Genomic DNA, 13,870 nt, shown 5'->3' with positions numbered 1-13,870 from the left:
AGGGTCTGCACTAGTAATTAATGAAACCAATAATTAACAAAACCATTAAGAAGGCTAATTAAATGATCAAAACATAAAAGCTGCTCAAATTTTGGTCGTTATGCATGTAAAACCATGTTTCAAAACCCAGCCAAACCCATTAAGCACGTTTATTAAATGAAGCCTCTATGGGCTTAATGTATGAAGCCCTATGCAACATGAATTATGGCTTTATAGGATGAAGCCTTTATGCATAAGGGCTTATTGCATGAAGACTTATGCAAGAAGTCTTCATGCAATAAGGGCTTTATAGGATGAAGCCTTTATGCATAAGGGCTTATTGCATGAAGACTTATGCAAGATTCATTATGGCTTCATGCATGAAGCCCTATGCAACATGAATTATGGCTTTATAGGAGAAAGACTTTATGCATAAGGGCTTATTGCATGAAGACTTTATGCATAGAGGCTTTATGATTAAGCCTCAAAACTTTATGCATACAGGCCTTATGCATGAAGGCTTAAGCATAAGGCCTTTATGCATAAAGACTTAATCATAGGGCTTTATACTACATAGAGGCTTTATGCTTAAGCCCTAAAGCTTTATGCTTAAGGCTTATGGATAGAGGCTTTTCTCATCATTAATAACTCTATAGTATTGCCCTAGTAACCTTACATGTCATAGTATTAGCAAAGTGTCCAACCAACCACTCACACCCCTTGGAACATATGCATGTATCACCAACCCTGCAACCTATAATTGCTCCTAAAGAAACGAGGTTCTTTTGTCCATAATTAACAAAAGACCCTCTTGCCCCATGTAGACTACAATGGCGCGCAACAACATTTCTGAAATTGTTTCAAGCCTACATGGCTGGCCCCCAAGCAACGTATTTTCCCTTTGGGTTTCTCTCGAGGTGGATGGCCTCTGTGACCACAATCCCCTTTTGTTCTTGTCTCAAGGTGTAGAGGTTCTGTGGTGGTGTTTTCATGTTGTGTCTATAGGCACTGCATTGAGGGGGCTTCCTATTGCTTTTCCTCAAGCTTCTATGAGAGGATGGACTTCCTGATGCTAGCAAAGTCCTCTTTGAGTTCCTTTTTTCTCTTCTCCTTTGCTCCCGTCTTTCTATTCTTCCCCTTCTTCTTTTATCCTAACTCAAACGCCCACTTCTTTTGGACTGTGTTTGCCCTGAACTCCCCTCTTCCTAGGGCTTTACAGTAGATTCTTCCTTATGCTCTATGCTCTTTTTGTGGCCTACTCCCTCCTTCTTGCCCAACTCCTTAATGTGCTTTAAAAGAAGTTATGTATGGGCCAATTTTTGTCTTGGTGTTTGGGGGCGGCTGACTTTGCCAACTTGATCCTTGATATTATTATATAGGACCTCTTCCTAGGCCACTTTCGTTCTTGCTTTTACTACTTTCAGCAATCCATATGCCTTCCTTGACATGCAGTATGGCTTGTGGCTGAGATTGATCATCTCCACCATGAACTGCATATGCTTATGTCGATCCTCGTCTAGTGTCCGTGTGATCTTGAATTCCTTTGCCCTACCTTTGAGAGGGCCGAATTCCTTTGCCCTACATTTGAGAGGGCCGAATTCCTTTATGAGGTCTTCTTCATCTTCTGTCTTGAATTCGCCCTCACTTTCCACTGGTAGCTTGAACACCTTAGCCATGTAGAGGGGGTTGAAGGCCCCTCTTCTCATCCAATGGAAGTGTGATGGTGTCGGGGACACATCTCCTGAGAATTTGGTCAATGCCCATTTTGTAGAGCTACCCAACCACTACCATGAATGACTTGCTGCAAAGAGTCAGCTTCTTTCTCTAATCTCTAGACATATACTCCAGAAAGGACGAGGAAAAAACTATGCATCTGGGAAATTGTCTTCCACCCATTCTAGTTCTTCTCCTATTTCTAGTTGTGACACGAAGTCTCCCACTATTTGCATGCTTGTTCTCGGGGGTGTGTCTTATGTTGAACTCAAATTCTTGTAATAAGAGCATCCATTTGGCCAACTTTCATGCTAGGTCTGGTTTGTTTATTAAGTACAGAATAGCTTTATGATCTACATGAAACTCAAACGTCTTACCCAGCAAGTAGCGCCTAAACTTCTTGATGGAGTAGATCATTCCCAACAATGACTCCTTCTCTGTGGTGGAGTAGTTCTTTTCCAATCTAGACAGCCTCCTACTTGCACATACTACACTGGTTTGTACCATCCCTCCTGTGCTTCCTACATCAGAGCACATCCAAGGCGCCCACAAACACATGGGACACTAGATCATAGTTGGAGATCATAGCTGGGCTCTTGGAGGATGGGCGCTGCTGATAGTATCTTCTTGCAATTTTGGAATGCCTCTTGATAGGATCCGAACCAAACATATTCTGCATCCTTCATCGTTAGGATATATAAGGGCACTGCCACATTATCTAGGAACCTCATGAACCTACTATGCCACTTGATTAGCCCCAGGAATCTTGCAAGCTCTTTGGCAAACTTTATGGGAGGCTGCAGCTTCACAATGACTATGACCTTGGCTGGATCCACCGCAAGCCTTTCTGTAGACACCATATGTCCCAAGAGATATCCACTAGCTGCACCAAAGCCACACTTGGTTGAACTTAGGCTCAGTCTGGCCTCTTGCACTTTTCCAGGCACATTGTGAGGTGTGTAATGTGTGGTCCTCTTGCACTTCTCCAAGCACATTGTCAGGTGTGTAATGTGTGTGTAATGTGTGGTCCTCTTGCACTTCTCCAAGCACATTGTGAGGTGTGTAATGTGTTCTTTTTTCTTCCTAAATACACTAAAGTCATCCATAAACACTGTCATGACGCTCATGAAGGTGGTCAGATATTCATAGAATATTTCCTGAACCATCCTCTAGAATGTATTAGGATCATTTTTTAGCCCAAATGTCATCACATTGGGATGCTCCCCATTCTTTCATTAATTACTAGTGCAGACCCTGGTTTTGAATACAGAGCTTACTAGTTTCATTAATTACTACTTCATATGCAAACTCACATATAAACAAATGCAGACTGACGCATAAACGAATGCACACTGGTTTTGTTAATTATGCTTTATAATAATTAGGTTACATTAATTAATGTGTTAATAGAAATGTTTTTTCCAAAGCTTAAAAACCATTACTAATTAAACTAGGGGCTTGCCTGGGCAAAAATATGGGTCCAACGGCAGATAACAGCAGCTTACTAGTTTCATTAATTACTACTTTCATATGCAAACTCGCATATAAACAAATGCATAAACGAATGCACGCTGGTTTTGTTAATTATGCTTTATAATAATTAGGTTACATTAATTAATGTGTTAATAGAAATGTTTTTCCCAAAGCTTAAAAAACCATTACTAATTAAACTAGGGGCTTACCTGGGCAAAAATATGGGTCCAACGGCAGATAACAGCAGCTCGAGCGAGATCAACAATAGCAACAGCTCGATCGAGCTCTAGCGATGGTGATAGATGATAATAAGTGCTCGTGTGAGTAGATCCGAAAAAGCTAAGAAAAGGATGACAAATAATGAAAGGCAAGGAGAGTTTGGAAATTTTAGGGTGCACATATCTCGGGCGAGATATGTGGCACCAACATTTCATTTTTGCTTTCAATATATAAATTATCAATTTGATTTAAGTGTCTCACTCGAGATATGATAAATATATAAATTATCAATTTGATTTAAGTATCTCACCTGAGATATGATAAATGTATAATTAATTCGATTTACGTATCTCGCCCCAAATATGATAAATATATAATTAATTTGATTTACGTATCTCACCTGAGATATGATAAATGTATAATTAATTCGATTTACGTATCTCGCCCCAAATATGATAAATATATAATTAATTTGATTTACGTATCTCACCCGAGATATGATAAATATATAAATAATTTGATTTACTTATCTCACCGATATATGATGAATATATAATTAATTTGATTTACGTATCTTTCCTGCGATATGATAAATATATAATTAATTCGATTTCGAAACTCGCCCATGATATGATAAATACATAATTATCTCGCCCAAGAAACTTTGTATGGATTTTCATATCCATCCCAAGATATGAATGTACATGTTCAGTTGGCACGCCACCACCATGACTGGGCAATCTAGTCAATAACTCCAGCTATCTTGACCGAGATACGTTCAGATCTTGACTAGATTGCCCGGTCATGCTGCCGTGTATCTCGCCCGAGATATTACGTGGCTAGTTTTCCTCCCGAACCTACGTGGCCGACACATATCTTGACTGAGATATGTGGCTGTGGCAATTGATTGGTCATTTTGAACTCATCGGAGCTACCTTGGACATGGATTTGAGAGGCTTAAAAATGTCCCACTTCTTGCCAAACTACTACGAAGCAGCCAGCTTATCATGCTACCGTCCCCTTGCACCTACACTAAGCTCTTCGCAAACCATCGCCCTGCCTGGCGACACTTGCTGCACTCTCTTGTCGCACAGTATCTTCTTCCCCTGTCGCAACCAGGGTCACCTTTAAACCCCTCAACAACATCTCCGCAGATAGTGCTGATGTGCAGGGGTGGTTGGGAATCACCGACTTGTTGATTTTCTCAACATGCCATAGCAAACAATGCCAGTGCACCCTCATGCTGATGAACTTTTTAGGCAACTGCAGGCAGGCACAACCGTCAACCTGCACGGCATCGAGATGAACTTAACAGAAGATTTGGTGGCCGAATGGCTAAAGTTTCCCCCCTCGATGGCCTTACAGAAATTCCCTTGGAAAAGCACAACTACATGGTCTGGCATTTTGGAGACCAAGTCAGTGGGAGAGCACAAACTCCAAAACCACAAGAGCACCTCAACCATTCTCTGCTACTATAGAATGGTCTTGGAGACCTTGTGGGGCTGTAGAATAAAACATAGCACATCTTAGTAGCACAGCCATGGTATGGATCCGGAAAGGTGGAGAAAAGCAAGGACATCAGTTGGCCCACCCTCTACTTCACCAAGCTGCAAAAGGAGGCCAAAAGAGTAACACCCATACCAATATGGGACTACTAATGGTGTTGTTTCTATATGGTGTTGTGGTAGTATAGAACCCACCCCAACAAGACGAAGTGCAAAACGCTCTAGAACCATAGCTAGAGCCACAAATCGTGCACATCTTGATCAAGGTGGTCAGTTCAGAGAGAGAGGATGGCCAGACTTTGAAATGGGGCACACCTAATCAATGGCCATGGTGTCCCAGTTCAAGCGCAAGATGGTGTTGGCCTCCCAAGTGTCCAAAGAAAAGAAGCAACGGGTATTGGTGGAGTTGTCGACCTCCAACAACCCGAGTCACCCCTGCATAGTTGGTGGTGGTCTCCACCCCTATAGGTCCCTCCGCCCATCGCATACCCTTCGACATACCCACGACTAGTCGGTATGCCATGTACCTGACCTAGTGCTTTGAGGGGGGAGATCCATTCCGCATGTGCAAAACTAACGCCTACATTCTCCGCCTACAAGACACCATTAATCACCTCTAGTAGGAGAATGACAACTTAAGAGAGCAGGTTGCAGATGTGCAGAGGGAAGTAATTGTTGCTAAGGAGGAAGACAAAAGATGAGCCACCACCTACTTCACTGGCTTCCTCGACTCGCTCAAAGACCAAGTCCTTAAGGACAAAATGCAAATTAGCTTTTTGGAAGCCCAACTGAAAGCGCACACCAACCCCTCCCAGTACCATCCAAATTGACACTGAAGTCTTGGCCGAGCTCTCCGACACCCTGTAAGATGACTTGAGTCATCTATGAGATAACCTCATGGACGAGCTCCCCCTGATCCTCACAGGCTAGTACAAGCAATCAAACCAAGGGAGGATGCTGACTCGGATGATGAAGGGGATGCTCATGTTGGAATTAGGGTTGCAGGAAAGCACACAAAGCTTGGAGAAGAAGAAGCAAGAATGCACACAACACAACATGTATTAGATTGGGTCTGTGAGATCCCCCTGTTCCCACCGAGCAACGGATTCGGGTACTAGCAGTGGAAGTAGTACTTCTCGCACGGGACAGGGGTCCCACATTCGGGGCCTCGTCCACGGGTATCCGGACAAAAGACTAATCCGTCGGTTTTTCCAAAACCGAACCCGGAAAAAACTTCCCTTACCCGGAAAGCACGGGCGATTCCACCAGGATAATTTTTTACTCTAACGTAGTCAAGATCATTACTGATCACGCTGATCCAACTGCACCTATAAAGATACTCGGTCAGATCAAGGAAGAAACTTGCACTTGGATCATTGGGATCAACGCTTTTTTCCCCATCAAGAGGCACAGCCGTTGATTCCTATCCATAGAACAATTACTATCCGGGACTTACTTCATCTATCGTAATAACAGAAATTGAGTCTCGGTTTACGGATCCATCAGTCCAGCCTAACCCCATCCGATCCCATGGGTTAGCCAACCGCCCAACCACTGTAGTGATGGGATCCAATTTGGAATTTGGTTAGGTTTTGTCCCGGGTACCAAGGAAAAGAGTTCCAAGGCCCCCTAGCTGGAATTTCATGCAAACATAAAACTAGCCACACCACTTACACACCCAATATGAAAATTGCCTTTTTCTTAGCATCAGCTAACTTTAAAACAATCCTTTAATGAAACCATAGTACCACTGATCACAATCTCCCAATTTATCCAGTTGATTCATAATTTTCCATCATTCCTTCATCAGAGTATCTATGGCATCATTGGCAACTAGAACGCTCACCACCTGTCCACACAGAGGCCGTTTCCATAGTTCCTAGCCCATAATACTCGGCAATATAATCACTTATCAAGATGGACTCTCGTTGAAGATCAGCAAGATCAACCAACAGATCCATATAAAAGAGCCATGGACTCATCCGTTGAGGACCAGCAAGGTCAGTCAACCAGATCCATGCCCGGTTTCACAAAACAACTCTTACTCCTTGTTCCAATATCTTCCTCGACGCACGCGTGGGTATCCTAGGCGACCCAGAGCCCGAGCACCGTATGGTCAGCACCCTCTAGGATCCTTCGCAGGTGACCTAGCGCTTCACTCATAGGCCGCTTCCTTGGTCCCTCATCCACCGTACCGAAAGCTCACCATTTTAATCGAACCGAGGCTGGTCAAGACCTCGGTCGACCTTGCTACGCGAGACGTCCTCCATTGACTCTCCGTCAGCAGTTGCAACTATATTAGTTAGGTCTCCACGACCTTAATCACAAGACGGTCAAAATGCTTCCCCAGCATTCTTGACATAAAACAGCCATTTACAAACAGCATTTACAAACAGTTTACAAATACAGTTTCTATATTAACTCTCATTTTTCCACATTGTTCCTCATTAATCCACATTCCATTTATATGTGTACTCATCCAATCACCTCATTTTCCATCTCTTCACTTCAAATTCCTTCACATCACATATCATATATTCACATCCATATCCACATCCATACATCCACATCCATATCCACATCCACATCCATACATCCACATCTACATGCTTATCTCCATTTTCACATCTTCATTTATACATCCACATCCCATATCCACATTCATACATACACATCCATATCCACATCCATACATCCACATCCACATCCACATTCACATCCATACATCCACATCTACCTGCTTACCTCCATTTTCACATCCTCATTTATACATCCACATCCCATATCCACATTCATACATACACATCCATACATCCACATCTACATCCACATACATACATACATCCACATCCACATTCACATTCACATACATCCACATCCACATTCCCATACATCCACATCTGTACATCCACATTCCACATTCACATCTATACATCCACATCTACATTCACATTCACATACATCCACATCGCCATTCCCATTCACATCTATACATCCACATCTACATCCACATACATACATACATCCATATCCACATTCCACATTCACATCTATACATCCACATCTACATTCCCATACATCCACATCTATACATCCACATTCCACATTCACATCTATACATCCACATCTACATTCACATTCACATACATCCACATCCCCATTCCCATTCACATCTATACATCCACATCTACATCCACATACATACATACATCCACATCCACATTCTACATTCACATCTATACATCCATATCTACATCCACATTCACATACATCCACATCCACATTCCCATTCACATCTATACATCCACATCCATTCACATCTATACATCCACATCTACATCCACATTCACATCTATGCATATATATCTTCATGCATATATCCATTTTCACGTTCATACATCCACACTCCCATCTCCACATCCACACATCCACATACATACATCCATTTCCACATTTCCATTTATATAACCCCATATACCTTCACATCTAATCTTTTACATCACATCCATTCTCGCCCTATCACAACCCATATACATCTTATCCTATCACATACACTTCTTACCTCATCCCCCCATACACATCTTAATTCATCTTATCACCTCCTAACTTATTTCATAAGCATCTTATCACCTCTTATCACACCTCTTATCACATCTCTTATCACCTCCTAACTTATTTCATAAGCATCTTATCACATCTCTTATCACATCCTATCACATCTCTTATCTATTTATAGAATACAAGAGAATTCTTACATTTGATATAAGATTTCTTTACACATTTATTTATGAATAAATTCTATTTAAGGAGATTAATACTTTCAAAGTAAAAATCAATCTTTTATGCATCTTCATATGCATAAATTCAATTTGGTAGGAATTACACTTTTAGAATAAAAAAATTTCTCTTATGCATCTAAGTTAAGCATAAAATCCATTTATGAGGAAAATCACCCTTTTAGTATAAAAAGAATATCTTTTATGCATACCTATATGCATGAAATTCAATTATGATAAAAGTCACACTTTTATAATAAAATAATCAACTTTTATGCATACCTCTATGCATGAAATCCACTATGATAAAAGTAACACTTTTGATATAAAAATTTTTCCATTATGCATACTTCTATGCATGAAATAAAAATGGTAAAAATAACACTTTTGATATAAAAATTTATCCATTATGCATACTTCTATGCATGAAATAAAAATGGTAAAAATAACACTTTTGATATAAAAATTTATCCATTATGCCTAATATTAAAATTCAATTTCTCCATGATTGTAATGAAATTCTTTTAATTAATCTAGGATGATAATTCCTAGAATATGGTAGGAAGTCCTCTTTTTATGCTTTGAATGAGATTATTTTATGCATAATTTTTATAAAAATTTTGCCATAGCTCCGCTGCTATGACTGATAAATCTCAATTTTTCTAAGGGATAATGCTTATCATTAAGAAAATAATTAAAATAATCTCTAATTGGATTATCAATCCATAATGGATTGAATCATTAATATACATAAACTAAAAGCATAGAAAAAAGCCATTAATTTGGCCTCAAGCATAGCTTAATCTTGGGTTAAGAAAAAGCTTTATGAAAAGCTTGATTTGGATTGAGAACGGTTCATGAGTATGACCATTTCTTGAGTGAGAGAGAGAATTTACATAAAAATCATTAGAATTTAAACATAAATGAAAATTAACTTCAATAGCATTATGTAACTCTTCACTACTATTCAAACTTCAATAGCATTAAAAAACACCATACCAATTAAACTTCTCAAGCTTGAGAGGGGTTGAGAAGAGAGAAACATTGAGAAATTATAGAAAGATCAATATTCACTAATTACCTTACAACTTGCTTGATTCTTTGTTCACGGTAGAGGCCCCCAACCAATCAATTGGTTAAGTATGTTGATGGAGCCACTAATGGGGATTGAAGAAAGAGGGAAGCTCCAAAAACTAGTGAATTATTAAATGAATTCACAGTTCTTGGCTTAGGTGGAGTAGAGTAACGATGCATAAACACTATCTATTTTTCAACAAGGGGGAGGCTTCTATTTATAGGAAAAATTGAGCTCCTAACCAAACAAACTGATTCTAGAATTTTCTAAATCAGTTTGGTCAATATTTGACCATTTTTAGGTCAGTTAAGCTAACTTTTTGGAACTAGACTTAAATGAGGAGAGAGGAGAGATGAAATATCTCAATTTTTATGAGTTTAAAACTCATTCAAGCATGTGAAATATGCACCTCCTTTAAAGAACTCCCTTTCCTTACATATGTCATATTTTTAATATTGCTCATAGTTTTTTACTAATAAACCTTGTACATTTTCAACTCTTCATCTTATGTGAAATATGCACCTCCTTTAAAGAACTCCCCTTTCTTACATATGTCATACTTTTAATATTGCTCATAAATTTTTATTAATAAACCTTGTACATTTTCAACTCTTCATCTTATGTGAAATATGCACCTCCTTTAAAGAACTCCTCTTCCTTACATATGTCATACTTTTAATATTGCTCATAATTTTTTACTAATAAACCTTGTACATTTTCAACTCTTCATCTTATGTGAAATATGCACCTCCTTTAAAGAACTCCTCTTCCTTACATATGTCATACTTTTAATATTGCTCATAGTTTTTTTACTAATAAACCTTGTACATTTTCAACTCTTCACCTCATGTGAGCATTTACTCATTTTTGGGTATTTTCTTTTTACAAGTTGGATTTATCTCCTCCCTACACATGGATTGATGCTATTGGTCCATAGGAACCTTAATTGGACCATAGTCTAAAGATTTCTGAAAATCTAGACCCTTAGGCTAAGGTTCTTTATAGCTATTTTCAATTAATTCCAATTGCACATTGGAAAATTCTTTTTGAATTTCTGTTTCAAGGGAACTCATCTGAATTAGAAGAGATATTTTTCTATCCAAAAATATTCAAAATCTGAATATTCTCTCTCTAGGCTAAAACAGATAGAAACAAGGTCTTTATATTTCTGAAGAGGGATTGATTACAGGGAAAGATACTAGACATCAAAAAGGGGGTGGGGGAGGAATCTTACATTCTACCCCACTTAAAAAACGCGAGATGTCCTCATCTCGCAAACTGGGATAATTTCTCAAGATGCACGAATATGAGACTTAGAGAAAAATTTTAATCAAGATTAACCACCAAGATAAGTCTTAAAGAGAGCAAGATTCAAAATACAAACAAGATTTAAACTTTATTCATTCTCGAAACTTATACAGTAAAGATAGAGGAACTCTTTACACTTCCATAAGCCCGTCCATCATGTGGTCACAAAAGCAGTCCTCACAAGCTGCACAAGTATAAGGTAACTCATCTATGGGAATGATTCTGTGGGTTATTGCTGCGCCTATCTCAGTGGTATGAGGTGTTCTAAGAAAAGGACCTCTGAGAGGCAAGCCAAAAACGGGGTAAAGGCATATCTTCTCATGAGGAAGAAAACATGCCAGTAAGAAGACCCGCTCAGAAAACCCAAGATGCCTTGATCTCATGACACAGTAATATCGGGGACCCAAACCCAAAGCTTCAATAACCATGGCCAAACGGACATTGTTACGAAAGTGCTGCTGACCCCAGGGTGTTACCCTAGTTATGTTTTGATAGGTCCGCCATTTGGTTTGCGCTACAGAAGTTCCCAAGTGAGGGAAAAGTGAGCGCTCATACTGCTCTATAAAATCCTTCTTCACAGATTCACTTGCGTCTTGAAGGTGAGGAATCATTATGGATAAAACTAGTTCTTGTTGCCAAGCCATGAAGGAGATTAAGAAAGAAAGGAGATCGATGGAAGTAAGATTACTGTGAGCGACAAGTAAAAGTTACGACTTATATAAAGGAAGGAGCTAGCGTAACTTAGAAGCCAACGGTAGCTTGCCACTAAAGTTTTACCGTCTTTCCATGATTTGGGTTTGGCACAATTTTCTATAGAAGGCATTAAGAACTTTGAGATGAGGAGATAAAAGAAGTTCGTAAGTTAAATCACCTACTTTCTTTGGTCCACAATATTTGGGAGATAACTTCTTATACTTCCCAAGAGATAAAGAATTTCTTTTGTGCCGTACTCGAATGAAGACCAAAACCTTGGTATCCAAAACATCGATTCTCACTTCTGAACTCGTTGTTCTGAATTCCTTAAAACAGGTGGGACTCTTGAGAAGTATTCAGGAAAAAGGTTCTTCCTTTTTTAAACAGAATCTTTCTTTTATTTTAGAGAGGGAATAATTATAAGATCAAAAAGGGAGATTCTTACTCCTATATACCTCGAAGGCAGGGGAGGAATCTTACATTCTCCCCCACTTAAAAAAGTGCGAGATGTCCTCATCTCGCCAAGTAGAGGACAACTCTTTTTCTTAAGATCCAATTTATTCTAGGGTTCCTTATATTCTGGTCAACCCAACAGAATACGGGGATAAATATCCCTTATGTAGAACTCATCATTAAATAAATTCATTTCAGATCATATCATTCATATCTTTAACACGATAATGGTCCATCAGATCAAAAATTTTTCTTTCTGAACATTCCTCCCACGGGAATTTCAGTCAAGCAAGTTTTCAATTTGTCATCTCTTAACTTGATATACCGAGTCAAGTGTTAACAGTAGCACTTTGACAGCACAATCCACTAATCTCATAGTGATTTGCTGAAATCATTATCATCATTTATCATTACAGGGACTCGTCCCATTCATCCTCATTGCGGTTTTGCTCAGGTTATTATATTTCAACTAAATTTCAAAAATCATCATTTTTCAATCAGAATCCCAATCAATTCATCAGTTCCCAAACAGAATTAAAAATCATATCAACCACATTCAAATTCATCATCTGGATAGCATTAACGCTTATAATTTCAAGTCTTAGATTTACTCGTATATACTGTCAGTAAAGAGCTGCAGTTATACTCTCGGTATATACGGATAGTCACGGCCCTTGGAATTATAAGGTAAATACCATCATGTCTAGGCCTCAAGCAAGCCAAGGATTCTATATAATTGCGGTACTTCCATCTGAAGACCCAATTACCAAATTACGAATTTCAATTTGAATATCAAATTGTATGAATTATATCACACAATTACAACCTTTTTGTGTTTCTTGATAAATTTTTGACCTATTTGTCTTCTCAATTGATCTTTATTAACCAAATGCTCTGATACCAACTGTGAGATCCCCCTGTTCCCACCGAGCAACGGATTCGGGTACTAGCAGCGGAAGTAGTACTTCTCGCACGGCACAGGGGTCCCACATTCGGGGCCTCGTCCACGGATATCCGGACAAAAGACTAATCCGTCGGTTTTTCCAAAACCGAACCCGGAAAAAACTTCCCTTACCCGGAAAGCACGGGCGATTCCACCAGGATAATTTTTTACTCTAACGTAGTCAAGATCATTACTGATCACGCTGATCCAACTGCACCTATAAAGATACTCGGTCGGATCAAGGAAGAAACTTGCACTTGGATCATTGGGATCAACGCTTTTTTCCCCATCAAGAGGCACAGCCGTTTATTCCTATCCATAGAACAATTACTATCCGGGACTTACTTCATCTATCGTAATAACAGAAATTGAGTCTCGGTTTACGGATCCATCAGTCCAGCCTAACCCCATCCGATCCCATGGGTTAGCCAACCGCCCAACCACTGTAGTGATGGGATCCAATTTGGAATTTGGTTAGGTTTTGTCCCGGGTACCAAGGAAAAGAGTTCCAAGGCCCCCTAGCTGGAATTTCATGCAAACATAAAACTAGCCACACCACTTACACACCCAATATGAAAATTGCCTTTTTCTTAGCATCAGCTAACTTTAAAACAATCCTTTAATGAAACCATAGTACCACTGATCACAATCTCCCAATTTATCCAGTTGATTCATAATTTTCCATCATTCCTTCATCAGAGTATCTATGGCATCATTGGCAACTAGAACGCTC

The sequence above is a fragment of the Cibotium barometz genome, chromosome 43 (genome assembly GCF_041138505.1).
Source record: "Cibotium barometz isolate CiBa-2024 chromosome 43, ASM4113850v1, whole genome shotgun sequence".
Lineage (NCBI taxonomy): Eukaryota > Viridiplantae > Streptophyta > Polypodiopsida > Cyatheales > Cibotiaceae > Cibotium > Cibotium barometz.
The sequence above is the reverse complement of the archived record's forward strand: the minus strand, read 5'-3'. Positions refer to the sequence as shown.